Here is a 22,484-nt window from a genome sequence, read left to right as displayed (position 1 = left end):
ACCAAACTTAATGGCCTGACTGAGACTGGAGGAATCCCGGCGGCCATGCTCCCCAGACCTTCAGTTGACACAGGACAGGAACCATCCCCGAAGACAACTCATCAGAAATGAAAGGGACTGGTCAGTGGGTGGGAGAGAGACGCTGATGAAGAGTGAGCTAATTATATCAGGTGGACACTTGAGACTGTGTTGGCAACTCTTGTCTGGAGGGGGGATGGGAGGATAGAGAGAGAGGGAAGCCGGCAAAATTGTCAAGAAAGGAGAGACTGAAAGGGCTGACTCAAGAGGGGGAGAGCAAGTGGGAGTAGGGAGTGAGATGTATGTAAACTTATATGTGACAGACTGATTGGATTTGTAAACGTTCACTTGAAGCTTAATAAAAGTTATTAAAAAAAATGATATATTTACTCTTAGCGTCAGATTCTTTCCCTTAACGTAATGTGTTGAGGTTCATTCATGTTATTGCCTGTTTCAGAGATTTGTTCATTTTTATTTCAGAGTGGTATTCCATAGTATGAATGGACCAGTTTGTTTATCCACTCGCATGTTGATGAACACTTGAATTATTTGTAGTTCTTGGATATTATAAATTATGCTACTATGAACATTTGAGAACGGGACCTTGGGTGGACATGTGTTTCATTTCAGCTGAGTACCCTGTTCATAGGGTAGATGAATGTTAAACTTTACAAGGAACTGCCAAATTGTTTTCCAAAGTGGTTGTACCATTTCTTATTCCCACCAGCAGTGCACGGAAGTTCTAGTTGCTCCACATCCTCGTCAATACTTGACGCCATTCATCTTTTTTAATTCTAGCCACTCTAACGAGTGTGCAGTGGTATTTCTTTGTGTTTAGGATTTGCATTTTGCTAAAGAATAATGATGCTGAGCATCTTTTCATGTGCTTATTTGCCATCCATGTATCTTCTTTTGTGAAATGTCTTTTAAAAAAAATTGCCCATTTTTGATACTGGGTTGTCTTGTTATTGAGCTCTGATCGTTCTTTATATATTCTGAATACAAATCCTTTATCAGGTATATGTCTTGGGATTTTTTTTTTCCCCAATTAGTGTCTTACCCGTTTATTTTCTTAATAGTGGTTTTTGAAAAGAAAAAATTTAAAATTTTGATGAAGTCCAATTTATCAAAATTTTTTTTTCTTTCATGGTTCATGCCTTTTGCATCTTTTCTAAGAAAAGAAGAGTTCTAAGAAATCTTTGCCTAAGCAAAGGTCACAAAGCTTTTCTCCTAAAAGTTCTGTAATTTTAGCTTTTACATTGACATCTACGGTCAATTACAAGTTAAATTTTGTGTAGAGTATGAGGTAAAGACTGAGGGCTTTGTTTGTTTTGCATGTGGATGTCCAGTTGTTTCAACATCTTTTGTTGGAAAGTCTACCATTTCCCTACAGAATTCCCTTTACACTTTTGTAAAATATCAGTTCTAATTATCTGAAAAATTAAATATTTTAAATTAGTAATTTAAAAATTCTCTGCATTTCCAACTAGTTGTAGACTCTGCCTTTTACATCCCAGCTTTCTAACAGTAATAACCAGCATTTGTTGAGCACTTAGCATCTATCTGGCACTATTCTTAAACTTTTATATATAGTAATGAATATGATCCTCATGATGACCCTATCTTCTATTATCTCTGTTCTACAGAGGAGGAAACTAAAGCATTGCAACATTAAGTAATTTGCCCAAGTGTCCAAACTAGTAACTAACAAGACTGACGTTTGAGTCTAAGTAGTTAAACTCCAGAGTCAATGTGCTTCAGCTCCATAGCTCAGCTGCCTCACTGTCTCTCCCCAGCTCCTGGAATATAGCAAGTGCTCAATAAATGTTAATTAGATTAATGAATATAGTTATAGTACTATAGTGTGATTGTTTTTCTTGCTCTTACTGAAGAGGTCCGTCACCTCTATGGGGTTAAAAAGGGACATAACTTTTTAAACTACTTTAGAGAATACTTTACAAAGTCATAAAAAAGCACAATTATACCAACATTATATTACAGTTGCTAAAAATATCACATGGTCATTGGTTAGCTCAGAGCAATAGATATCCCACAGACTAATTTAATCATTGGCAGAAGGCCATGCCGTCTCCAGACAGGATCAGCATCAAACTGGGGACTGCTAAATATAGAAATATAAATTTGGGTTTGTTTAGAACGATTTGAGAACTGAAAGAACACGTAAGCCAGGATACAAACCTGATCATATGTATATTCCAAAGGCACAACTCTTGTGACTCCCTTGATCACCTTGTACTTGAGCCTGTCTTACTATTTCAATCTTGCTTTTGGCTTTTCGGTGGAAATAGCAGACAGACATCCATGTTAAAAGTCCTAGCAGACTTTTGAAGTAGTCTGGGCTGGAAATAGATTCCTCTCTGAGACATAGTGCCATTTCTGGAAGTTAACTATAACTCCATGGCAGATGGTTTTCAAAGACGACACAGCAATCCCTCATGTCCCTCATGTTCCTTGACAATGTGTCTTTGCCCCCTTCTCCCTTCAGGATGTGGAGTCTATTCCCACTCCCCTGGAATCTTGGTTGGTTGTATGACTTGGTTTATCAATAGAATTCAGTATAAGTAACACAGTGTGCCTTCTGGGTCTAAGCCTTCAGAGGTATGGTAGCTTGTATGTTCTCTTTCTTGGAAGCCAGCCACTATGCAGAGAAATCTGAGTTTCCTGATGGAGAAGCCATGTGGAGGGAAGCCCTGGAAGATGAGAGATCATGTGGAGGAGAACGAAGGCACCTCAGTTGACAGCCAGTGCCAATTTCCAGACATATGAGCGAGGCAATCCTGGATGTTCCAGCCCCAGACAAGCTTCCAGCTATACCAACCATATAAATGACCTCAGCCCAGCCAACACCATGTGGAGCAGAAAAATCACCCAGCAGAGCCCAGCCAAACAATAGAAGCATGAGAAATAATAAGCTGGTATTGTTTTACTCTACTAAACTGTTTTTTTTAGTTTTAATTTTGATTTTTTTTTACTCAGCAATGGATACCTGATACAGCTTCTTTCTCCCTGTCAGCTTCTTTCCTTTATTCTTCCCAGAGGAAGATTTGTGCCTGGCAGATATCAAACATCCTGGCTGATTGATCAAATAACTGAATGTTAAAATGAGATTCTTCTTGTCTCAATTTCAGCAGAGGCCCCAAGAAAATAGGTGCCTTTTGCATTCTGCTATAAGGCACAGGACTTGGAAAAGAGATCGTCAAAAACTTATTTTATTTTTGACCCTTATCCATCACACACACACACACATGCACACACACACACACTCCTCCAGAATATATAAGCAAATTGTTATGAACTTAGAAAGGCGTAGAGGTCACTAATGTACACCAGAGATGTCTAAAGGATATGAGGGCAGACAAAGCAGCTTGTGATGCAGAGGACAGGGCTGTGGTTGGGAAGTAACCACACTCCCACCAAAAAAAGACCAATGATGTGTATTTCCTATTCCTATGTGGATTTGAACTGCCAACCTTTCAGTTAGTAGCCCAGTGCAAACCTTTTGTGCCACCCAGAAGTGCATAGAGGACTATTTCATTATGTGATAATGAGTGCCATGTGATATCATCCAGGGCCAGGGGAATGAGTCCCATAGGGCATGTTTGAATGGGACAGGAGATAAAAAGAAATGTTGCTTTATAGTAACTGTGCCCTACATGTCCCTCTTGTTCAATGTGTATTCGAGAAGGTACATCAAAGCACAAATATACTTTACCCAGAGGAGATTTGGGGGTAGGGAGGAATTCAAGTGAATGGTGACCAGGTATAGAAAACAGAGTAGGGAGTCTCACTTGTGGTGCTACTATTTGAGATGTCACCCCTAAAGTCCCTGAAGAATCAGCATGGTTGGGTCAAAGAGCTTGTGAGTACATGCCAGGACAAAGTACCAGTGTAACCACTTCAAAGTGCTTCCAGGCTCTGTGAATCTACCCCCTGGCTACCTCTCTCACTTCATTTCCTACTGCTTTCCTCCTTACTCAAGATGATTCTATCATGCTAGCCCCCATATTGTCCTTCAGACACGTCAAAGCCTTCCATTTTAAGGCCTTTGCCCTTGCTGTTCCCCCTGCCTGGCATGCCCCTTTATCAGCTACCCTCATGACCTGTTGTTCTCTCTCTTCTTTTAGGGGTCATTTCAAACGCCACCTGCTCAGAGAAGAATTCCTGGAAACCATAGCTATAGCAGCTCTACTAACACTCTATCCCATCTTCCTGCTTTGTCTTTTATGTAATTCACTACTGCGTATATTATATTGGTGTTGTTCTTGTTAGGTGTCACTGAGTCAGCTCTGCTCGTGGTGACCTTATATACAATATAATGAAACTTTGCTCAATCCTCCACCATCTTCATGATCACTGGTATGTTTGAGTTCATTATTGTAGTCATTGTGTATTGTCTTCCAACTTAGGGATGCATTTTTGCAGCCCTAAACTGGGCAATATTCTGTTGTGATCCATAAGGTTTTCCTTGGCTAAGAAAGGCCTGGTGATCTACTTCCGAGAATGTCTTAGTAATTGAAACCTGTCCACTATGGGTGACTCTGCTGGTATTTGAAATACTACTGGCATAGCTTCCAGTATCATAGCAGCATGCAAACCACCATAGTACAACAAACTGACAGATGGGGTGGTGGATTATATTTATTATAAATTTGTTACTTATCTCCCCCACTCAAATACACAGAATATTAGGGTGCTCAATAAATCTTTATTGATCATTGGTATGTTTGAGTTCATTACTGCAGCCTCCAGAGAAAGGCCTGGTGATCTACATCTTAAAGATAAGCCACCGAAAGCCCTAAGGAGCAAGGTTTTATCTGACACGCATGGTGGGGGATTGAGCAATGTTTCATTATACTGTGTATAAGGTCGCCGTGAGCGGAGCGGAGTCATAGTGGACTCTACAACAATCGGTTTTTTTCTTTTTTAGAATTATATAAAATAATGGTGCTTCTTAGAATAAGTGAAATCTTGGATTTGATGAAATACAGTAAAGTGAGTTTAGAGACCTGAGGGAAGAGCAGTGTGGCTGGGGAGCAGAGAGTGCAGGAGGTGGGATTGGGAGTATCGCCAGATGAGAGAGGGTGTGTAGAGGTAAGCAAGGCTTAAGGATTTTGCTATTGATCCTAAAAGCCCTGGGAAACAACTGAAGCATTTTGTAGCAGTGGAGAGGGGGTATAATCAAATCTGGGTTTTGAAAAGGTCACTGTGTAGTTCAAGAATAAATTTTCTGCCCACTTCACTTCAGTCATCTGCTCCGTGACCTACCTTGGATATTGACGTTAACAAGTGTCTTAGGCTGAGTTCTCTAGAGAAGCAAAAGCAGTTTATATATGGGACCCCTGGTGGTGCAATGGTTAAGCATTCAACTGCTAGCCAAAAGGTTGGCAGTTGGAATCCATCAGCTGCTCCTTGGAAACCTAGGGGGCAGTTCTACTCTGCCTTATAGGGTCACTATGAGTCAGAATTAACTCGACGGCAATGATTCATTTATATATATATACATATATATATATACACACACACACACACGTATATGTATATACACACACATATGTATATGTATATATATATATATATATATAATTTATTTATTTAAAGGAAAAGGCTCACATGGCTGTAAAGGCTGGCAAGTCCCAAGTCTGCTTCTCAGGAGTCAGGCTGGAGGCTTCTCCTGACTCGTGTAGCTGCTGGGGCTGATGAACCCAAGAATGGCAGGTCAGATGGTAGGCTGCCAGCTCACAGGCTGCAGAGGCTGGTGAATCTAAGATTGGCAGGTAAGATAGCAGGCTGTTGCCTCACAGGCTGCAGAGGCCAATGAGTCCCAAGACTGGCAGGTAATACAGCAGACCATTGGCTCAAGTCCCAAGAACCAGAGGCCAGATAATGAGTTGGGTACAGGATCCAGAGCAAGTGAGCAAGCTTTGTCAGAAAGTCCATATATATATTGAATGCAGGCCACACTTGGGGAAATTTCCTTACAACTTATTGGTTGATCCCATCATGGAGGATGACTACATCATTACATAACTGCCAAACTACATCATTACATAACTGCCAAAATACATAATGACATAACTGCCAAACCACTGAGAATCATGGCTCAGTCAAGTTGACACACAACCTTAACTATCACAGTCCACCCTTTGTTAACTTGGCACTTGTACACACCTCTTTAAAAAATACAAAATCTCTAAATAAAGACAATTGCAAAGTCATACTTATGCCTAACACGATACAACTAAAATGGATACAACTGAAAATGCACTAGCCCCACTTACATCTTATATTTTATAAGTGAAGAGAAAAAAATGTATGCAGACATGTTGTTGTTAAGTGCTGTCGAATCGGTTCTGACTCGTAGTGACCCTATGCACAACAGAACGAAACACTGCCTGGTCCTGCGCCATCCTTACAATCCTTGTTATGCCTGAGCTCATTGTTGCAGCCATTGTGTCAATCCACCTTGTTGAGGGTCTTCCTCTTTTCCGCTGACCCTGTACTCTGCCAAGCATGATGTCATTCTCCAGGGACTGATCCCTCCTGACAGCATATCCAAAGTATGTAAGATGCAGTCTTGCCATCCTTGCCTCTAAGGAGCATTCTGGCTGCACTTCTGCCTGGACAGATGTGTTTGTTCTTTTGGCAGTCCGTGGTGTATTCAATATTCTTTACCAACACCACAATCAAAGGCGTCAGCTCTTCTTCGGTCTTCCTTATTCATTGTCCAGCTTTCACATGCATATGATGTGATTGAAAATACCATGGCTTGGGTCAGGCGCACCTTAGTCTTCAGGGTGACATCTTTGCTCTTCAACACTTTGAAGAGGTCCTTTGCAGCAGATTTGCCCAATGCAATGTGTCTTTTGATTTCTTGACTGCTGCTTCCATGGCTGTTGACTGTGGATCCAAGTAAAATGAAATGCTTGACAACTTCAATCTTTTCTCCATTTATCATGATGTTGCTCATTGGTCCAATTGTGAGGATTTTTGTTTTCTTTATGTTGAGGTGCAATCCATACTGAAGGCTGTGGTCTTTGATCTTCATTAGTAAGTGCTTCAAGTCCTCTTCACTTTCAGCAAGCAAGGTTGTGTCATCTGCATAACGCAGGCTGTTAATGAGCCTTCCTCCAATCCTGATGCCCCGTTCTTCTTCATATAGTCCAGCTTCTCCTATTTTTTTGTGCAGCATACAGATTAAATAGGTATGGTGAAAGAATACAGCCTTGACGCACACCTTTCCTGACTTTAAACCAATCAGTATCCCCTTGTTCTGTCTGAACAACTGCCTCTTGATCTACGTAAAGGTTCCTCACCAGCACAATTAAGTGTTCTGGAATTCCCACTTGTCGTACTGTGGGGGCTTGTGTGTTGCTGTGATGCTGGAAGCTATGCCACCGGTATTCAGGGTCACCCATGGAGGACAGGTTTTAGCTGAGCTTCCAGACTAAGACAGACTAGGAAGAAGGACCCGGCAGTCTACTTCTGAAAAGCACTAGCCAGTGAAAACCTTATGAATAGCAGCGGAACATGGTCTGATATAGTGCTGGAAGATGAGCCCCCCAGGATGGAAGGCACTCAAAAGATGACAGGGGAAGAGCTGCCTCCTCAAAGTAGAGATGACCTTAATGACGTGGATGGAGTAAAGCTTTCGGGACCTTCATTTGCTGATGTGGCTCGACTCAAAATGAGAAGAAACAGCTGCAAACATCCATTAATAATCGGAACCTGGAATGTATGAAGTATGAATCTAGGAAAATTGGAAATCGTCAAAAATGAACGCATAAACTTCCATATCCTAGGCATTAGTGAGCTGAAATGGACGGATATTCGCCATTTGGAATCAGACAGTCATATAGTCTACTACGCTGGGAATGACAACTCAAAGAGGAGTGGTGTTGCATTCATTGTCAAAAAGAATGTTTCAAGGTCTATCCTGAAGTACAACGCTGTCAGTGATAGGATAATATCCATACGCCTACAAGGAAAATCAGTTAATACGACTATCATTCAAATTTATGCACCAACCACTAGGGCCAAAGATGAAGAAATACAAGATTTTTATCAGCTGCTGCAGGCTGAAATTGATCGAACATGCAATCAAGATGCATTGATAATTACTGGCGATTGGAATGCGAAAGTTGGAAACAAAGAAGGATCAGTAGTTGGAAAATATGGACTTGGTGATAGAAACAATGCCAGAGATCGAATGATAGAATTTTGCAAGACCAACGACTTCTTCATTGCAAATACCTTCTTTCATCAACATAAACAGCAACTATACACACGGACCTTGCCAGATGGAACACACAGTAATCAAATTGACTGCATCTGTGGAAAGAGACGATGGAAAAGCTCAATATTATCAGTCAGAAGAAGGCCAGGGGCCAACAGTGGAACAGACCATCAATTGCTCCTATGCAAGTTCAAGCTGAAACTGAAGAAAATCAGAGGAAGTCCACGAGAGCCAAAATATGACCATGAGTATATCCCACCTGAATTTAGAGACCATCTCAAGAATAGATGAGAACACTAGTGACCACAGAGCAGACGAGTTGTGGAATGACATGAAGGACATCATCCATGAAGAAAGCAAGAGGTCACTGAAAAGACAGAAAAGAAAGAAAAGACCAAGATGGATGTCAGAGGAGACTCTGAAACTTGCTCTTTAGTGTTGAGCAGCTAAAGCAAAAGGAAGAATTGATGAAGTAAAAGAACTGAACAGAAGATTTCAAAGAGCCTCTCGAGAAGACAAAGTGAAGTATTATAATGACATGTGCAAAGAGCTGGATATGGAAAACCAAAAGGGAAGAACACACTCGGCGTTTCTCAAGCTGAAAGAACTGAAGAAAAAATTCAAGCCTCAAGGTGCAATAGTGAAGGATTTCATGGGGAAAATATTAAACGACTCAGGAAGCATCAAAAGAAGATGGAAGTAATACTCAGAGTCATTATACCAAAAAGAATTGGCCGATGTTTAGCCATTTCAAGAGGTGGCATATGATCAGGAACTGAGGGTACTGAAGGAAGAAGTCCAAGCTGCTCTGAAGGCATTGGTGAAAAACAAGGCTCCAGGAATCGATGGCATATCAATTGAGATGTTTCAACAAACAGATGCAGCACTGGAGGTGCTCACTTGTCTATGCCAAGAAATATGGAAGACAGGTTCCTGCCCACTGACTGGAAGAGATCCATATTTATGCCTATTCCCAAGAAAGGTGATCCAATTGAATGTGGAAATTATAGAACAATATCATTAATATCACACACAAGCAAAATTTTGCTGAAGATCATTCAAAAGCAGCTGCAGCAGTGTATCGACAGGGAGCTGCCAGAAATTCAGGCTGGTTTCAGAAGAGGACATGGAACCAGGGATATCATTGTTGATGTCAGCTGGATCCTGGCTGAAAGCAGAGAATACAGAAGGATGTTTACCTGTGTTTTATTGACTATGCAAAGGCATTAGACTGTGTGGATCATAACAAACTATGGATAACACTGCGAAGAATGGGAATTCCAGAACACTTAATTGTGCTCATGAGGAACCTTTACATAGATCAAGAGGCAATTGTTTGGACAGAACCTTTACATGCAGACATACTCATAACAATTACATTCTTCATTTCTGCAACTGGTCATGTGCTGTAACTGGTATTTAGAACTATCTTCTTCCATGACCCATTCAGTATTCCCTTTACCCTCAGCAAGCACTTCAGCTGGTCATTGTTATCTTGTGGGGTGACCCAAACCTTCATTCCTGAAGGATCTGCACCATTAGTAGTCATGTTGGATTTGGGTTACTGTAGTTTTCCATTGACTTTAACCACAGAGTATGGTAGTGCTGAGAGATGCCCTAAGGGAATTGTTATGGATTGAATTGCGTCCCTCCAAAATGTCTACCAACTTGGCTAGGCCATGATTCCCAGTATTGTGTGATTATCCACTACTTTGTCATTTGATGTGATTTTCCTGTGTTTTGTAAACCTTATCTCTATGATGTTGATGAGATGGGATTAGCAGCAGTTTTGTTGATGGTGCGGGACTCAGTTTACAAGACTGGATTGTAACTTGAGCTGATCTCTTTTGAGATATAAAAGAGAGAAGGGAGCAGAGAGACAGGAGTCCTCATACCACCAAGAAAGCAACACTGAAAGGAGAGCCTCTGGTCCGGAGGTTCCTGCACAGAGAAGCTCCTTGACTGGAGAGGATTGATGGTAAGGACTTTCACCTAGAGCCAACACAGAGAGAAAAGCCTTCCTCTGGAGCTGGCACCCTGAATTCTGACTTCTAGCCTCCTAGACTGTGAGAGAATAAATTTCTCTTTGTTAAAGCAATTTACTCGCAGTATTTCTGTTATGGCAGCACTAGATGACTAAGACAGGGATCTCTTGCATTCCAGACATACTCTTCTTTACCTCCATTATGCAACACCAATTTGATTTTCCCTTGGTAATCAGGATCAATCACACCAGTCAATATGGTAACTCCTTTCTTTGCCTGTTGACGTAGAGGCATGAGGAGCCTAAAGTGGCTAGGTGGTATTCTTAGCTTCCAGTTCAATGGAATCTGTGTTGTGTCTCCAGGTTGGGAGCATTCCTCCCTTTGGGACTAAGACCTCTAGACCTGCAGAGTATGGGGTTGCAGGGACAGGAAGCAAAAATTTTGTAAGTGGGTCGCTAGGAGTAATAGTGAATGGTGCCGCTCCCATATCCATTAATTCCTGGAACTGTGAATCCTGGCTATGGGAGAAAGCACCATATATTGGATGCTGGTTTAGAGCACATACAGCCTCCTCGAAAACATTGGTCCAACCCTGCAAATTATTGCCATCTATCTGGAAACCCTGGTGGCGTAGTGGTTAAGCGCTATGGTTGCTAACCCAAAAGATTGGCAGTTTGAATCCACCAGGCATTCCTCAGAAACTCTATGGGGCAGTTCTACTCTGTCCTATAGGGTCTCTCTGAGTCAGAATCGATTAGACAGCAATGGGTTTGGGTTTTTTGGTTTTATCTGGTGCCATAGTTTTGCCTTTCGGAGGCTATTCCATCATTCTATCAAGCTGACTGCTTCAGGATGATGGGGAACATGGTAAGACCGGTGAATTTCATGAGCATCGGCCCATTGCCACACTTCATTTACCGCGAAGTCAGTCTCTTGATCTGAGGCAATGCTGTGTGGGATACCATGGTGGTGGATAAGGCATTTTGTGAGTCAACGGATGGCAGTTTTGGCAGAAACATGTGTGCAAGGAAGGCAAATCTGTATCCAGAGTGTCTATCCCAGTATGAACAAAACACTGCCCTTTTCCTGATGGAAGCAGTCCAGTGTAATCAATGTGGTCCTCATACCGCAGGTTCCTGGCTGATGCCCTTGGGAATGGTGCCATATCAGGGACTCAGTGTTGGTCTCTGCTGCTGGCAGATTGGGCACTCAGCAGTGGCTGTAGCCAAGTTAGCCTTGGTGAGTGTAAGTACAGGTTTCTGAGCCCATGCATAACCTCTATCCCTGTCACCATGGCCACTTTGTTCATGACCCCATAGTGGAATGACGGGAGTGCCTGGGGAAAGAGGGTGACTAGTTTCCACAGAACACATTATCCTATCCATTTGGTTGCTAAGATCTTTCTCTGCCAAGGTCACCTTTTGGTGAGCATTCACATGAGATGCAAATATCTCCACTTCTTTGGCCCATTCAGAGAGGTCTACCCACATACCTCTTTCCCATACCGCCTTGTCTCCAATTTTTTAATCATGTTCCTTCCAAGCCCCCAACCATCCAGCCAAACCATTAGCCACACTCTATGAATTAGCATACAGTCAAACATCCGGCCATTTTTCCTTCCAAGAAAAGTGAACAACTAGGTGCACTGCTCAAAGTTCTGCCCACTGGGAGGATTTTCTTTCACCACTGTCCTTCAGGGAGGCCCCAGAAAGGGACTGTAGTACTGCCACTGTCCACTTTCAAGTGGAGCCTGCATATTGCGCAGAACCATCTGTGAACTGGGCACAAGTTTTTTCCTCCTCAGTCGACTGGGAAGAGCTTCCCATAAAGCCACAGATGCAGACTGGGAAAGGACAGATAATGTGACAGGAGTGAAGACCATGGGCATTTGGGTCACTTCCTCATGCAACTTACTTGTGCCTTCAGGTCCTGCTCAAACCCAATCTTGTACATACCACATCCATTTAATGATAGAGTGCTGCCGTGCACATCCAACTTTATGTCCCTGTGGGTCAGACAACACCCAGTTCATGATGGGCAGCTCATGCCACATGGTGACCTGGTGGCCCATGGTTAAATATTCAGTCTACTAAGGTCCAATAACAAGTCAAAAGCTGTTTCTCAAAATGAGAGTAGTTATTTGCAGAGGATGGCAGGACTTTGCTCCAAAATTCTGTCTGAACTATGATTCACCAATAGGGACCTGCCAAAGTTCCAAACAGCATTTCCATCTGCCACGGACACTTCAGGCACCATTGGATGAGAAGGATCATGTGGCCCAAGTGGCAGAGTGGCTTGCACAGCAGCCTGAGTCTGTTGCAGAGATCTCTTTTGTTCTGGGCCATACTCAAAACTAGCAGCTTTTTGAGTCACTTGATAAACAGGCTGAAGTAGCACACACAAAAGAGAGATAATGTTGCCTCCCAAATCCAAAGAGGCCACTAGGCATTGTTCCTCCTTTTCAGTTGTAGGAAGGGCCAGCTGTAACAACTTATCCTTCACCCTAGAAGGAATATCGCAACATTACTGTCGAGTCGATTCTGACTTGTACTGACCCCAGTGCCTGATTTTTTTGTGGATTTAATTTTCCATCCTGTAGCATGCAAATGTTTTACCAGTAAATCCAGAGTCTTTGACACTTCTTCCTTACTAGGCCCAATCAGCGTAATGTCATCAATGTAGTGGACCAATGTGACATCTTGTGGAAGGGAAAGGCAATCAGGGTCCTGTGGACAAAATGATGACATAGGGCTGAAGCATTGATATATCTCTGAAGTAGGACAGTGAAGGTGTATTGCTGGCCTTGCCAGCTGAAGGCAAACTGCCTCTGGTGGTCCTTTGAAACAGATATGGAGAAAAAAGCATTAGCCAGATCAATAGCTGCATACGAGCTACCAGGAGATGTACTAATTTGCTCAAGCAATGAAGCTACATCTGGAACAGCAGCTACAATTGGAGTCACCACCTGGTTAAGTTTTCGATAATCTACTGCCATTCTCCAACATTCATCTGTTTTTTTGAACATGCCAAATAGGACAGTTGAATGCAGATGTGGAGGGAATCACCACCCCCGCATCCTTCAAGTCCTTGGTGGTGGCAGTAATCTCTGCAATCCCTCCAGGAATGTGGTATTGCTTTTGGTTTACTATTTTCCCAGGTAGAGGCAGTTCTAATGGCTTCCACTTGGCTTTTCCTACCATAATAGCCCTTACTCCATTTGTCATGGATCCAATGTGGAGGTTCTGCCAGTTGCTGAGTATATCTATTCCAATTATGCCTTATGGAACTGGGGAAATCACTATAAGATGGGTTCAGGGACCCAATGGACCCACTGTGAGATGAACCTGAGCTAAGGCTGCTTTAATGACCTGACTTTCATATGCCCTCACTCTGACTGGTGGGCCACACTGACATTTTAGATCTCCTGGAATTAGTATCAGTTCAGAGACAGTATCCAGTAATCCCCTAAAGTCTGATTATTTTCCTTTCCCCAGTGGACAGTCACTCTCGTAAAAGGCTGTAGATTCTTTTGGGAAAGGCTGCGAGAAAGATTATCAGTATAAATTTTTGGCAGTGTAGTGGGGTCCTTTCTGAAGGAGACTTGGCCCCCCCTCATTCGAGGATTTTGGGTCTGGAAACTGGCTCAAGTCTGGGAATTGTTTGAGGGGCCGTGACTCTAGTCTGGCGATTTGAGTTTAACTGCCATTCACTTGACCTAGAATTCTTCAGCTTGTAGAGATCAAGTAAATATTTAGTAGATTCCCATTTCTTTCATTCATAGGGACTCTATGACTAAGTAGCCAACACCGTAAGTCCATACGAGTCAGACTATTTTGATTGCTGCTTGAACTCAACTGTCCAGCATGGTAACCATGCCCAGTTTGTCTTTGTTGATTGAGTGCTGCCACTTGGCCCCTACCACCACGGGGTCCAGTCAGCCCCATTGTAGTTATGCATCTCAGTTCAGTTAGGGCAGTTCTCACTGTCAAATCTGACTTACATAAAGAAGCAATCATGGCAATCTTCAAGGATGCTGGGACTCCTTTCTCAGATACGTTTCTCACTGTTGTGGTAAAAGGTGTGTCCTCTGGCCACTCCATGTGTGGGTCTAACCTGATAAATCCACTCTAAGATGTCAGTTTTTTTTACGCCTTTGGATACCTTCTTCTACAGTATACCAAAGCAGGTTTAGTATGTCAACTTCATTTAGTGAAGGCCGTTATGTTGTCCATGTTTCAGCAAACCAACAAAATAAACTATTAGATCCTTTCCTAACCTCTTGAGCTGAAACATTGAATGAAGAATCTGTGCTTAGTGGGACCATATAAATAAGCTCAGGCTGATCCAACTTTATGTTTTTTTGCACAACTATCCTATACCCTTAATAGCCATTTCCACACATACCCCCAGGTTTCTGTTTGTACATACCAGAAAAGTCAAGCAGTTCTTTGGAGTGTAACATAACTTGTCTTGGGCCACATTTTGTACTTCACCTTTTGGAGCTCGCTGGGACTTAAGTCTAATTACAGCTCTGGAAGCAAAAATGGGTAGTGGGGGTGAGTTCTGGGAACAGTCAGCAATTCCGCTTCAGGTGATATCTTAGACAAATGCTCTTCAGACACAGCTGGGTTAATCTCATCAGATGGGGGTGGAGGGGATGATGGCTTTACAGGGGAGGGTGGCTTGGCAGACAAGGATGGAGTCGTCTCTTTATATGGGAGTAAAAGGGCTGGTTCTTTTGGCAGAAGTGATTCAATGAAATTTCAAGATCTATTCTAAAGTATGGAAACCCTGGTGGTGTAGTGGTTAAGTGCTATAGCTGCTAACCAAAGGGTCGGCAGTTCAAATCTGCCAGGTGCTCCTTGGAAACTATGGGGCAGTTCTACTCTGTCCTACAGGGTCGCTGTGAGTTGGAATCAACTCAACAGCACTGGGTTTGGTTTCTTGGTTTATCCTAAATACAACATTGTCAGTGATAGGATAATATTTATATGCCTACGAGGAAGATCAGTTAATATGATTATTATGCAAATTTACACACTAACCACTAATGCCACAGATGAGGAAATTGAAGATTTTTACCAACTTCTGCAGTCTGAAATTGATCAATCATGCAATCAAGATGCATTTATAATTACTGGTGATTGGAATACAAAAGTTGGAAACAAAGAAGGATCCTGTAGTTGGAAAATATGGCCTTGGACATAGAAATGACACCAGAGATCACATAAGAGAATTTTGCAAGACCAACAACTTCTTCATTGCGAATACCTTTTTTTCATCAATGTAAATGACAGCTATACACGTGGACTTCACTAGGAGAAATACATAGGAATCAAATTGACTGTATCTGTGCAAATAGTCAATGAAGAAGCTGAATATCATCAGTCAGAACAAGGCCAGGGGCCAGCTTGGAACAGACTATTAATTGTTCATATGTAAGTTAAAGTTGAAGATGAAAAAAATTGAAACAAGTTCATGAGATCAAAGTAGGACCTTGAGTTTATCCCATCTGAATATAGAGACCATCGTAAGAATAGATTTGACGCACTGGTAAGTAATGACTGAAGACCAGAAGAGTTGTGGGATGACATCAAGGATATCATACATGACAAAGGCAAAAGGTATTTAAAAAGACAGGAAAGAAGGAAAAGACCAAAATGGATGTCAGAAGAGACTCTGAAACTTGCTGTTGAATGTAGAGTAGCTAAAGCAAAAGGAAGAAATGAAGAAGCAAAAGAGCTGAACAGAAGATTTCAAAGGGTGGCTTGAGAAGACAAAGTGAAGTATAATTAATGAAGTGTGAAAAGACCTGGAGTTAGAAAACCAAAAGAGAACATGCTTGGCATTTCTGAAGCTGAAAGAACTGAAGAAAAAATTCAAGCCTCGAGTTGCAATATTGAAGGATTCTATGGGCAAAATATCGAAAGATTCTGGAAGCATTAAAATAACATGGAAGGAATACACATAGAGTCATTGTACCAAAAAGAGTTGTTCAATATTCAGCCATTTCAGGAGGTAGGCTTTGATCAAGAACCAATGGTATTGGAGGAAGAAGTCCAAGCTGAACTACAGGCATTGGTGAAAAACAAAGCTCCAGGAAGTGACAGAATTGAGATGTTTCAACAAATGGATGCAATGCTGGAAGTGCTCACTCGTCTATGCCCAAGAAATTTGGAAACAGCTACCTGGGCCAACCAACTGTAAGAGATCCATGTTTGTGCCCATTCCAAAGAAAGGTGAGGTGATCCAACAGAATGTGAAAATTATTGAACAATATCATTAATACCACATGCGAGTAAAAATTTGCTGATGATAATTCAAAAATTGTTGCTGCAGCTCATCAACAGGAACTGTGAGAAATTCAAGCTGGATTTTGAAGAGGATGTGGAATGAGGGATATCATTGCTACTGTCAGAATATATCTTTTCTGAAAGCAGAAAATGCCAGAAAGATGTTTACCTGTGTTTTTTGACTATACAAGGGCACTTACTGTGTGAATCATAACAAATTATGGGTCACATTGCAAAGAATGAGATTTCCAGAACACTTAAGTGTGTTCATGCGGGACCTGTACATAGACCAAGAGGCAGTCGTTCCAACAGAACAAGGGGCTACTACGTGGTTTAAAATCAGGAAAGGTGTGCGTAAGGGTTGTATCCTTCCACCATACTTATTCAACCTGTACGCTGAGGAAATAATCTGAGACTTTGGGCTATATGAAGAAGCATACAGCATCAGGATTGGAGGAAGACTAATTAACACACTTCGATATACAGGTGACACAACCTTGCTTGCTGAAAGTGAAGAGGAATTGAAGCACTTACTGATGAGGATCAAATACTACAGCCTTCAGTATGAACTACACCTCAACATAAAGAAAACAATTCTCACAACTGGATCAATAAGTGATATCATGAGAATGGGGAAAATATTGAAATTGTCAAGGATTTCATTTCACTTGGATCCACATTTGATGCGCATGGAAGCAGCAGTTAAGAAATCAAATGTATTGCATTAGGCAAATCTGCTGCAAAAGACTTCTTTAAAGTGTTAAAAAGCAAAGATGTCACTCTAAGGACTAAGGCTTCCCTGACCCAATCTGTGGCATTTTCAATCACTGCATATGCAGGTGAAGGCTGGACAATGAATAACAAAGTCCAAGGAAGAATTGATGTATTTAAATTATGGTGTTGTCCTAGAGTATTGAATATACCACGGACTGTCAGAACAGTGAACAACTCTGTCTTGGAAGAAGTACGGCCACAATACTCATTAAGAAGCGAGGATGGTAAGACTTTGTCTCACGTACTTTGGACATGTTACCACGAGGGACCAGTTCCAGGAGCAGGACATTATGCTTCATAAAGTACAGGTTCAGCAAAAAGAAGGAAGAACCTCTATGAGATGGATTGACACAGTGGCTGGAACAATGAGCTCAAACATAGAAATGATTGTGAGGATGGTGCAGGACCTGGCAGTGCTCCATTCTATTGTATTGGAACAGACTCTATAGCACCTAACAACAACAACTACAGCAACAATATCCCAGCTTCATGGTTGTCTGCCCATATGTCTCCACCCCAAGTTTCAGGATTCCATTTCTTCCCAATCAATGCCCTCTTTTTAACTTCAGACACCATTCAGTGTTGGGAATTCAATTGGCTTTGTAAGTCAGCTACTCTTACTATAAGACTCTGGGTCTGATTTTCTGCAATATGAGCTCTGTTACTACAGGAAATAAGGCTTTCTTTCAGGGCACAAGTGGCAACTTTGATGTCTTTTATGCAGCACTTGAGCTGTAATTCTGAAGCCCTGAGCTCATCTTTCTCTTTCATCACTTTTTCTAGCAAAAGTAGCACCAACCAATCACTTCCCTCTACATCTCATTCTGAAAAAATTGTAGAAGTGTCAAACATGTCACCCAGAACCTCACTTCTCACCAATACTTGATCTATTGGTAGTGATTGTGCTATTAATATTGCCATCTCACCCCATGCATTAGCAGTGCCCTCTTTACTTCTGGAAGCAGAGTCATCAGTACCTTTAAGACTAGTCAGACTTGAGAACCAATTCAGAAAACTCATTCTTACGATTTTGTTTGTCTAGAACCACTCTTGGTACCAAATGTCTTAGGCTGGGTTCTCTAGAGAAGGAAAATCAGTGAGGCATATATATATCAAGGAAATGGCTTCTGTGGCTGTGGAGGCTGGCAAGTCCCAAGTTCGTGGGTCGGGTGTCAGGCTGGAGGCTTCTCCTGACTCACGTAGCTGCAGGGGCTGACAAAACCAAGATCAGCATGTCAGATGGTGGGCTGCTGGCTTACAGGCTGTGCAGGCCAACAAATCCCAAGATTGGCAAATAATATGGCAGGCAGCTTGCTCAAGTCCCAAGAACTGGAGGTCAGATGATGTTGAGCCAGATGCAGGATCCAGAACAAGTGAGTGACCTTTTCCAGAATATCTATCTATCTATCTATCTATCTATCTATCTATCTATCTATCTATCTATCTATCTATCTATCTATCTATCTATCTATCTATCTATCTATCTATCTATCTATCTATCTATCTATCTATCTATCTATCTATCTATCTATCTATCTATCTATCTATCTATCTATCTATCTATCTATCTATCTATCTATCTATCTATCTATCTATCTATCTATCTATCTATCTATCTATCTATCTATCTATCTATCTATCTATCTATCTATCTATCTATCTATCTATCTATCTATCTATCTATCTATCTATCTATCTATCTATCTATCTATCTATCTATCTATCTATCTATCTATCTATCTATCTGTATAGGATGCAGGCCACAACCCTGGGGAAACTCTCCTCAGAACTGATTGGCTGATCCCATCAGATCACATCATGGAGGATGACTACATCATTACATAATTGCCAAACTACTTCATTACATAACTGCCAAACCACTGAGACTCATGGCCCAGCCAAGTTGACACAAAACCTTAACCATCATGGTCAGGAATCCCCAGTCGAAATCTTAAAATCATACATCTCATGACTGCTGATTCTTTTAATTCTCTCACTGGACTTGCTATTTATCCACACCCGCTTCCAATCTCTTGGCCCTTTGTCTTTCCTCCTCATCCATTTCCATCATTTCTTCCTACACAAACCAGATCACACTCATGGCCCAGAATTTCGAGATGACTTTTCTTAGTGCTCTCAACTCTCTTGCCCTATCTACTTACATTGCACACACTTAGTAAAACCCCCCAGCTGGATCCACTCAGACCTCAGCCTCCTATAAGTTTAGAACTGGAGGCTCTGAGTACCTGTTGTTAGCTGCTGTTGAGTAGGCCCCTGACTCATGGTGACCCCATGCAAAATGAAACGAAACACTTTCCAGCCCTGTGTCATCCTCATGGTTGATTTCAGATGAGACTGTTGTGATCTATAGGGTTTTCATTAGCCGTTTTTTTTGCAAATAGATCACTGTGCCTTTCTTCCTAGCCTGTCTTAGTCTGGAAGCTCTGCTGAAACCTGTTCAACATCATGGCAACGTGCAAACCGCCACTGACAGATGGGTAGTGGCTGCACACGAGGTGCACTGGTTGGGAATCAAACAGGGTATCTTGCATGGAAGGCAAGAATTCTGCCACCGAGCCACCATTGCCCCAACCACTGAGTACTGCTAGAGAAAACGACTTGGGCAAGATGGATACGTCTTCAAATTCTTGGTCTCCAAATTTCACGGAGATTTCCCACATACATGCGGAGTTCAAATTCTAATGCTATTGATATATCGTTATTAAAAAATTTATATGTTAAGTGTTTAGTTTCGTGGTGATGGACAGCACAGTGAGTAAGATGTAGTTCCTGTCTTCTGGAAGTTTATTCTATAGTGGAGGATCCCTATGAGTACTGAGAAGCTACACTGCAGTGTGATAAATTCTTTGAAAGACACAGTACTAGGTGACAGGCGAGTGGTAGGGGTACCCAAGTCTGGTGGGAGGGGAGGGGCTGTCCCAGCAAGAGGGATGACTGAGCAGAGCTCACAGCATGGTGCTCTCTGGGAGGGCTAGCTGTTCTGAGATTGAACTAATGGACCATTTTCTGTAACACCAATGCACAGTCATCTTCATGGCCCTCGGTACAGTTTAAATGTAAGAATTGCTTTGCTACTGACGCTGAGCAAAAACACATGGCAGATAGACACAATACTTACTCTCCAAATTACCCCAAATAAATAAACAGAGGAATGTTATAGGCAGCCCTAGGGGTATATAGGGAAGGGAAGAAGGCAGGAGTGAGGTAACATCTGTGGGCTGGGGGAGCAAGGGGAGCCGTCTGTGGAAGTACCGTTAGCTGTCCAGGTCATTCAGGATTTGCAGGCAGTAAATGAAATTGTCCAAATTTGTTTTCTCATGAAAACGTCAGCCTGAGCGCTTAAAGTGAGTAATTCTTTTCTTATGGCCTTAAAAAAGAAGCCCTTTTTATTTTGTTGCCCTTAAGACAAAAGAGGCTTTTTGTTCTTGTTCCATGTTTCCAGCTTGCTGGTACTTTTCAGATGTGCTTACACAGAGGGCAGATATAAATTTCCAGGTGGAAGAAACTCAGCGCTGACAAGTTTGTTTGGTTTTTGCCAGAGCTGTCACCCCAACCTGCTCTTGCCTGGGGTGACGGGGCTCTTGGCTCCTTGTTCCCTGCTCCCCAGGTGAGTTCTGTGGCCCACAGACGGCTCTTTCTCAACGAGACATTTTAATAGGATGGGGCATAAAAGGGATATGGCGGCATAATTCTTGTTAATAAATGCCTTGTTTAGATACCTCATGTTAATTAATCACGAAGCAGAGAAATTGTCAGATTTTGTTTGGGCTCAAGCCTGAAAATAACTTGTAGCTCCTCTTGAACGCTTAGTTCTCTTTTTTTTCCCTCCTCCTCCTCATCCTCCTTTTTCTTCTTTCTTTTTTTTTTTTTTTCTGTTAATGTTTCTTTTTTTGAAGAATAGGGTAGAGACCAATATTTAGTAGTCTGGGCTCAAGAGACTCATCAGCTGTTATAGTTAGAAATCACAGAAACCAGTGGTTTTCACACTGCTCTGAGGGGTTTTAAGGCTACATCTGCCAGTTGGGAGGTCCTGGGCAGTGCAAATGGTTAACACGTTTGACTACTACCCGAAAGGCTGGTGTTTCCAACCACCCAGAGGCACCTCTAAAGAAAGACCTGAAGATCTACTTCCGAAAAATCACCCTACGGAGCATAGTTCTACTCTGACACACATGGGGTTATCATGAGTTGGAATCAACTCCATGACAACTGCTTTATGGGTTGGAAAGGCCTGATGGACAGGACTCTTGCCCTTCCACCTCTGATTCAGCTACAGACGTTTAATTTTCTTTTTGGTTCTACATATGGCATTTTCGTCTTGGGCTTTGTAAGAAGAAAAAGATTTGAGGCTTGGAAAGGTCTGAAAAGTGATGATGTAAATCAAACCTCTCATTTATAGACAAGACCACTGACGTCCTGAGAGATAAAGTGATTTGCCTGAGGTCCCACAGCTTCTTGGGAAGGGTGTTGGGACCAGGAGTGCTGTCTTCCCTGCGATACGTGGCCCTGTGTAGAGAGGAGCCACGTTGAGAAGCAGAGATAAAGTGGGGCGTAGGATAATACTGTGGTAAGATACTCAGAATTCTGCCCCTGCCCTTACTAGCTGTGTGACATTGGACAAATTACTTAACCCTTTATGCCTCAGATTCCTCATTTCTAGAATGAGAATAGTAACAGTACCTTCCTTATGGAGTTGCTGCAAGGATTAAATGTGTAAACATGCGTAACAAAAGGATTGTGGGAAAATAAAAAGCTATTCTTTCACCTATGTCTGTGACTAAAAAAAAAAACCCAAGCCCATTGCTATCCAGTTGATTCTGACTCAGGTGATGCTGTGTGTTAAAGAGTAGAACTGCTCCACAGGGTTTTCTCTGTTGTAATCTTTACAGAAGCAGATCACCAGGCCGTTCCTCCACGGTGTTGATGGCTGGGTTTGAACTGCCAACCTTTTCATTAGAAGCTGAGCTCAAACCATTTGCATCACCAAGGGACCTTGTGTGTGGGACCCGTTGGGGTTTGCGTTCTAGGGAATGGCCAAGAAACAAGATGGAAGGAAGCTGTCTTCCTGAATGATCACCTGGGGCAGGGCTGCCTGCCAACCTGGAACGCTTACTTCAGACATTCCGTGGAGAGAAATAA

This window comes from Elephas maximus, chromosome 19 (assembly GCF_024166365.1).
Source record: "Elephas maximus indicus isolate mEleMax1 chromosome 19, mEleMax1 primary haplotype, whole genome shotgun sequence".
Taxonomy (NCBI): Eukaryota; Metazoa; Chordata; class Mammalia; order Proboscidea; family Elephantidae; genus Elephas; species Elephas maximus.
This window is presented reverse-complemented; position numbering follows the sequence as displayed.